The sequence below is a fragment of the Brachyistius frenatus genome, unplaced genomic scaffold, assembly GCF_029030835.1.
Source record: "Brachyistius frenatus isolate BFR_SWC_R1_liver_20210118 unplaced genomic scaffold, ASM2903083v1 Contig_252, whole genome shotgun sequence".
In the NCBI taxonomy this organism is placed as follows: domain Eukaryota; kingdom Metazoa; phylum Chordata; class Actinopteri; family Embiotocidae; genus Brachyistius; species Brachyistius frenatus.
In genome coordinates this window covers 163935-169934 of record NW_027210851.1, presented here as the reverse complement: position 1 = coordinate 169934, position 6000 = coordinate 163935, and the positions used below count along the sequence as shown (strand labels likewise).

General features: G+C 39.5%; 1 protein-coding gene across 1 annotated transcript in view; it reads left to right on the top strand.

Moving 5' to 3' along the window:
* The window catches only part of arhgef49 (Rho guanine nucleotide exchange factor 49), a 61800-nt gene continuing 55800 nt past the window's right edge, over window positions 1-6000 (top strand). Inside the window, exon 1 of the mRNA XM_069720836.1 lies at window positions 1-260. The gene's annotated coding sequence lies outside the window, so the exon portion shown is untranslated. The remainder of the gene's footprint in view (window positions 261-6000) is intronic.

The window sequence follows — 6000 nt, the reverse complement described above, 5'->3', positions numbered from 1 at the left end:
AGGTCGCGTATCCGAGATCCTCCCGCAAAATACCTCGAAACACCACGAGGGAAGAACGGGGGATGAACGGATGAACCGAGCTGAGCGTGGTTTTCTGTCACTGCCGTTACCGTGCAGCGTGCACGGACTCCGGTCTGCAACTGTCATCAGATCCTTAATTGTGAGGAGCTGCGAGGATTCAACCTGCACCCTGAATCTGAACCCGGACACGAGCGCGACTTCTTCTCTCCGATGGGAAGGCGTCTTGAAAGTAACTTTGAGTAAGTAGTTTGCTGAAGAACGGATGATTTAACAGGGATTTTGTCCAGATATGAAAACACAGATATAACAGTGATTAATGCAACAAGCACGTTGCCTCAACAGTCAATGTTGCAATTCACCTGAAGTCCCTGTGGGGGGTTTGTGGTCCTCAGTTAAAATGTTACACTGATCTTAATGTACTTAACGCTTCTCCCATAATTACTATAGCACTCTTTATACACAGAGCCCAGTTTGAGGCACATAACCTATATTACCTTGTTTTATAGGGCTTGATGGTATATTTTGCATTTCATCTCTCTTATTCTGTCATAGTATCACTTTGTGTTTTTGCTTCTGGTCTTTCAATAATGAAATATTTATCTGTGGTGTAAATTAGCTGCAAATATCATCTTGAGAGAGTAATATATTCATACTTTCACTGTAGGTAAAATTGCTCATCACAACTTGAGGGAACCCAAAAGTGGCATCTTCAGTCCTTTTTCTGTCTAATAAACAAGCCAGTGGCCTCAAATATATTGCAATAATGGTCACAGAAGATAATATATTGACATGTATTGCTCCTATTATTGTGATTTTTTTTTTTTTTTTGAGAGATTTTTAATCAGCCACTGTTTTGAAGCTCAGTAATCTGTTTCAAGTCCTCAAATCAAAAGGGAAATTTGGACATTTACAGTTCATGCTCCATCATTTTAAAACAGTTGGGAGCAAGATATTTAATTTACAGTAAAACAAAAGCATCTGGACATTTTTACTTTTCAGAAACAATGACCTTCAAATAGTTTTTATTTCAGTCTTTATTAAATTCCATAAATAATGATCTCATTGTTAAATTGACCTTTAACTGATCAAATAATAGACTACTACTAATCAGAACTCGGGCTACACAACACATGACGATCGGACTCACACTAAATAACTAAATGTCATTACTTCAATCAAAGGAGAGCAGCAGCTGGCAGGTTGGACTCCCCTCACCTTTGGGAACTGTCTTGACAGCTGGACACTGTCCTCAAACAGTCCTGCAGCCTCACATGGAGGAGGATTTTACCTGCAGTGTCCAATAAGATGGGAGAGTGCAGGAGTGGAATAATGTCTGCATTTGTTTAGATTTTCTGCTCTCTCTTTGTGCTACCATTTAGCAAATGGAATAAGAAAAGCAGCGCAGTCAGTCCTTATTTCCCGTTATGAGTCCATGGAGTCTATCAGATCCACCTGGGACTCCTTCAGTACAACATTTTTCTGGATGGCTGGGATACTGCAGGCAGGCAGGTGCATCCAAGCCATGACTGGAAATGCCTCTAGGGCTGATGGGAATCCTGGCGGACATCCAGGCTGCAATCAGATAATGTTAATGAATACGGTAAAATAGTGCTATTTGCACGACAGCAGCAGATTCTTTGTTTTCTTCTAGGAATGGAAAATACTGTATAGTGGGACCTCAGGCTTGCTGTGCATACATTTTTAATGAAAAAGGACTTAGTTGGAGTCTTTTTTTTTTTTCCAAGATGATGGTCACATGATGGGAAAACCATCTGAATAGTCACAGGCGCTCTCACAAAGGCCTGCAGCAGAGGAATTACTGCACCTTGAAACGTTTTACTGCTTAGCTTGCACAGCGTTCGCCATGTTTTTAAGCAGAAACGATTTGCTCATTAAGAGAAATCACATTATTGACTAATGGATTAGTTTTGCTAGTGAACACTAACTGTGACGATCTCTTCTGTTGTCCATCATGCTTGGAGGAATTTTACCAAGGCCTTTTCCTGAGTCTCAGCTATTTTAAATGAACTTATCAGTAGACTGGAATTTCATGGATTCAATGATGAGCTATCTCATACTATTTTCAGGGATATTTGGGCCTTTAGTAACCAGTCTGGAGCAAAGACAGCAGACCTATTTATGAGAATTTGGAGGTTTCAACAATCTGCATTACAGCAGCTATTCATAAACCCATTACTATGTTTGTGTCAAGTCTAACTGCTGACTGTTTAGTTAGTTTGGTAGTCATAATGAACTTAACTGTAAATATGTGTTTGACTTTGGTATATTTATACGTGCAAAGATGGAGACATTTATGTCAGTGAGTACTCTTCATTTTGGATGAGAGGAGAATATTTGCATAAACTAGCATTATGAAGGCCGTCAGTTTCAGAATTATCAGTTAAAACCTTCCCAGTTTACATCATCATTGAACTGCATGAACCTCACTGTAAATGGGTCCTGTATTTGCAAATTAATGTTATTATTGTCATGTGATTCTGTATAGAAGTTAGTAGGTGTTTGCTTAAGGTAAAAATGATTCAAATTAAAATCCAGAGTTATATTTCTTCACCAGAAAGATGTAGAATTAGATTCCACATCTTGAAGGCTTCAGAGCGGCCTTTAAATCATTTTTAAGTTTAAGTTAAATTTGAGCTTTTCAGCAAATTTAAAATCAGCTTTGAAGTTACAGAAAGTCTAATGTTTAGCTCCGTGACAGAACCCACACTGTAGAGTCTCATAAATTTCCCTGCACAGAGTGTGGCTTTGTTGCTCCTGATCTAATCTCTACATGGACTCAGTCAGCGCGGGGATGTGATAAAAGGTCAAGCAGTGAACCTGCAGACTCTCACAGCTTCCTGTGGGCTTCAAACACACGCACGCACACACACATACACACACACACCGACACACACACATACACACATAGTTAAATGGGAGTCAATTGCACTGGATTTAATGAGACGGGTCGGTCTGTCAGGCTAAGCCAGCAGAAATGCGTGGCAGGTATACTCAGGGCCCTGGAGCCCTCAAATGCTAATGTTTACACTTGTGACAGCCATTGTAATATACTGGTTTTGCTATGGAGAAAGATCAGCTCGGTTGGACAGAGTGTAATTACCTTCCATTAACTTATCGGCTGAGATCGGGTGCTTCTTTTAGTCCACTGACTTCGAATTACATTGGTCTTAAATCATGTTCATTACTCGGGTCATTAAAGGATTACGGTTCCATGTTGTGAAGTGTATCTTGTACTACTGTACAACTAACTCAGAAATGACACCATCTTTTACGACTACAGTTTTGATTTCCATAAGATCAGTGATATGAATTTCTTTAAATGCTAAATATGAAGATAGTAGCAAACAGTATGTTGTCAGACAAACGGAGCATAAAACTGCGAATGATAATCTGCTATGATACCATGTTGGTGGACAGAGTCAGGAACTGCACTCAAAATCAAACAAGTTTTTGTCTTGTTTGTATCATCCATTTTCAGCTAACAAACTGTCTCTTTAAAGGTCACATTTTTTAAATGTTTCCAGTGTTTTATGTGCAGTCTCGATATCCATAAGAAGATATTTTTTAAGTTTTAAGTACCAAAAACCATCTCAGTACAGTTTTATATCTCCTTTCTTCACCTTCTCTCCGGAGCTCGACTAAGTACAGGCTGTTTTGTGTTTGTGTCTTTACCAGGCCAACCACAGGTTTTCTTCGGTCCTGAAGTTTGGTATCTCTACGACAGACTGCCCACTTGGTGTTTTCTTGCACTTAAAGGTTGGACAGTGAACTGTGCAGAGTGCGAAACATATGACAGGAGCGAGTTTGTGACATCACACTCTTACGGATGTTCAAACGGCTCAATTGCTGATTACAGGCTGTCCATTTATCCGTTTACTCATTGTTTTGACAATTTCACAGTATTTATATCACACCTAGACCTTCTTTATGATTAAAAAGAAAATGCAAATCTAAATTTATTAACTTAAAGTTTATTAACTTCAACTTTAAGTTGATAAATATAGCAAATATAATGTCATACTGTGATTATTATTATCCAAATTAAGGATTTCATGCAACATGTAATTAACAAAATTAGTTTTTGGTCATCATAGATTAGATCATTTCACGAAACATCAATTTGATTAGTTCACATTTGTATTATTGCATTGTATAGTAATATATGGTCATCAACTGAGAAAGGCTGTGAAAGTCAGCTTAAAGCACTGATAAAGCAAGTAGACCTTGAGTTTACACTGTTTAAACTCGTGTGAGCATTCAGAGGAGTGACTGAGTGTGAATGGTTTTCTGTCGGTCCTATGATAGACTGGTTATTTGCCCAGGCTATTCCCCACATCTCACCCAATGAAAGGTGTGATAGGCTCCACAGCGCTCATGACGCTCCACTGTATAAGTGAGTGTAGATAATGGATGGAGGATTTCAACCGGATCATCCAGCCCCATCATGTACTGTACAGCCAGTACCAGCAGTTTCTATTGACTTGAGTCTTGTAAGGGCGCAAACATTCACATGGTTTGAATAAGTTGTACCTCAGACTTCTCAGAAATGTATAGATGTACTTTTTTTTTACATTTTGGGAAATACATTTCTTTTTTAAATAGCGCCAAACACACCAGAGTCTAGATGAATGTACTTACTGTAAAAACCCTCCTCTTTGTTGTTGATATCATTCAAAAGGCACTCAGCCTTGGTTGGAGGAATGCTCTCAATTCTAGAACACAGTGATTTCACCTGCATAAAATACACAGTAAAATTTAAAATATCTGGCCCGAATGCTGCACTGCAGAAGGCCACTCTCATATTAAGGCTGATGGGAGCTCATTTAGCGATTTCTATTTGGGATATCAAGGCCAAAACAATAAAGTAAGTTAAATATAAATGATAATGGGAGTGTGTTGGAGGCAGCCAAACAGCATCAAACCCTTACACACTGAACTCTGTTGTCCCCCGAGGACCTCCTTTGTTCTTGTATCCTGCCTGCAGGATGAACTATAACACATCCCCCTGTGTCCTGTTAGAACATCAGTCACAGCTGCATGCACAGCCACATGAAGGCAGCAGGACTGACTCTGTGTGTGTTGGTATTGGTTAATGTTTGTCACCCATCCTCCCTTCTTTTACCACTGCACACATTCAGAAAAATGCATTGTGGGTGGATGACAGTCTGGAGTCCTTATCCCAATTGTGAACAACCACTAATTACCAGCGGAGTAATTAACAATCAGGCAGTTGATGCAGCAATGAACCGCTGCTGGAGGTGAAATGGTTGATTATTCCCATTTACGCTCAAAATATGTCTCCATAATCTCGGAGACGCAGCGCTCACCGTTCAAAGTCAGTAATCTGTCCCACTTGAGCAGTTTTGAGTGACGTGGTTCAGGTTGAGCTGCTTATTGTGTATTTACTGAGTGGAAAAAATGAAGGCTAGAGCAAAAAAGAAAACTGTTTTTAAGCAGCAGACTGGAGAGCACGAAGGTCACTTGATAAAATGCTAATACAAGTTCATGCGCTGTCAGTCTGACAAGGCTGGCTGGGATGGTTGGCTCAGATCTCTTCAGCAAAACACACAGGGAGCACACGCTGCAGTTAAAAAAGACAAGTGCTGTGAAGGACATGGACAGTTTATCAGTCTTTTTTTTATCCAGTAACAAATATGGAATCCAACCATGAGATGCTCAGCCTTGGGCATGAGATGCCTTGTGGGGTATTTATTCAAGTATGGTTGCTAAATACAACTGTATGGTATTCATAGTGCAGTCCTCCCATTTTCTGGTTCTTTATAGCTCCACCCCACTCCATCTCAGAGGAATATAATTTACTTTTAACTCCATTGCATACTTTTACAGGCAAAATATTGAGATACAATAAGCAGGTGAGATTAGCAGCTACTGTACAACAGTAAATGTATTGGTTGTAAGAATCCAATACTACAATGTGTAATAATGTTACTCTGCAAA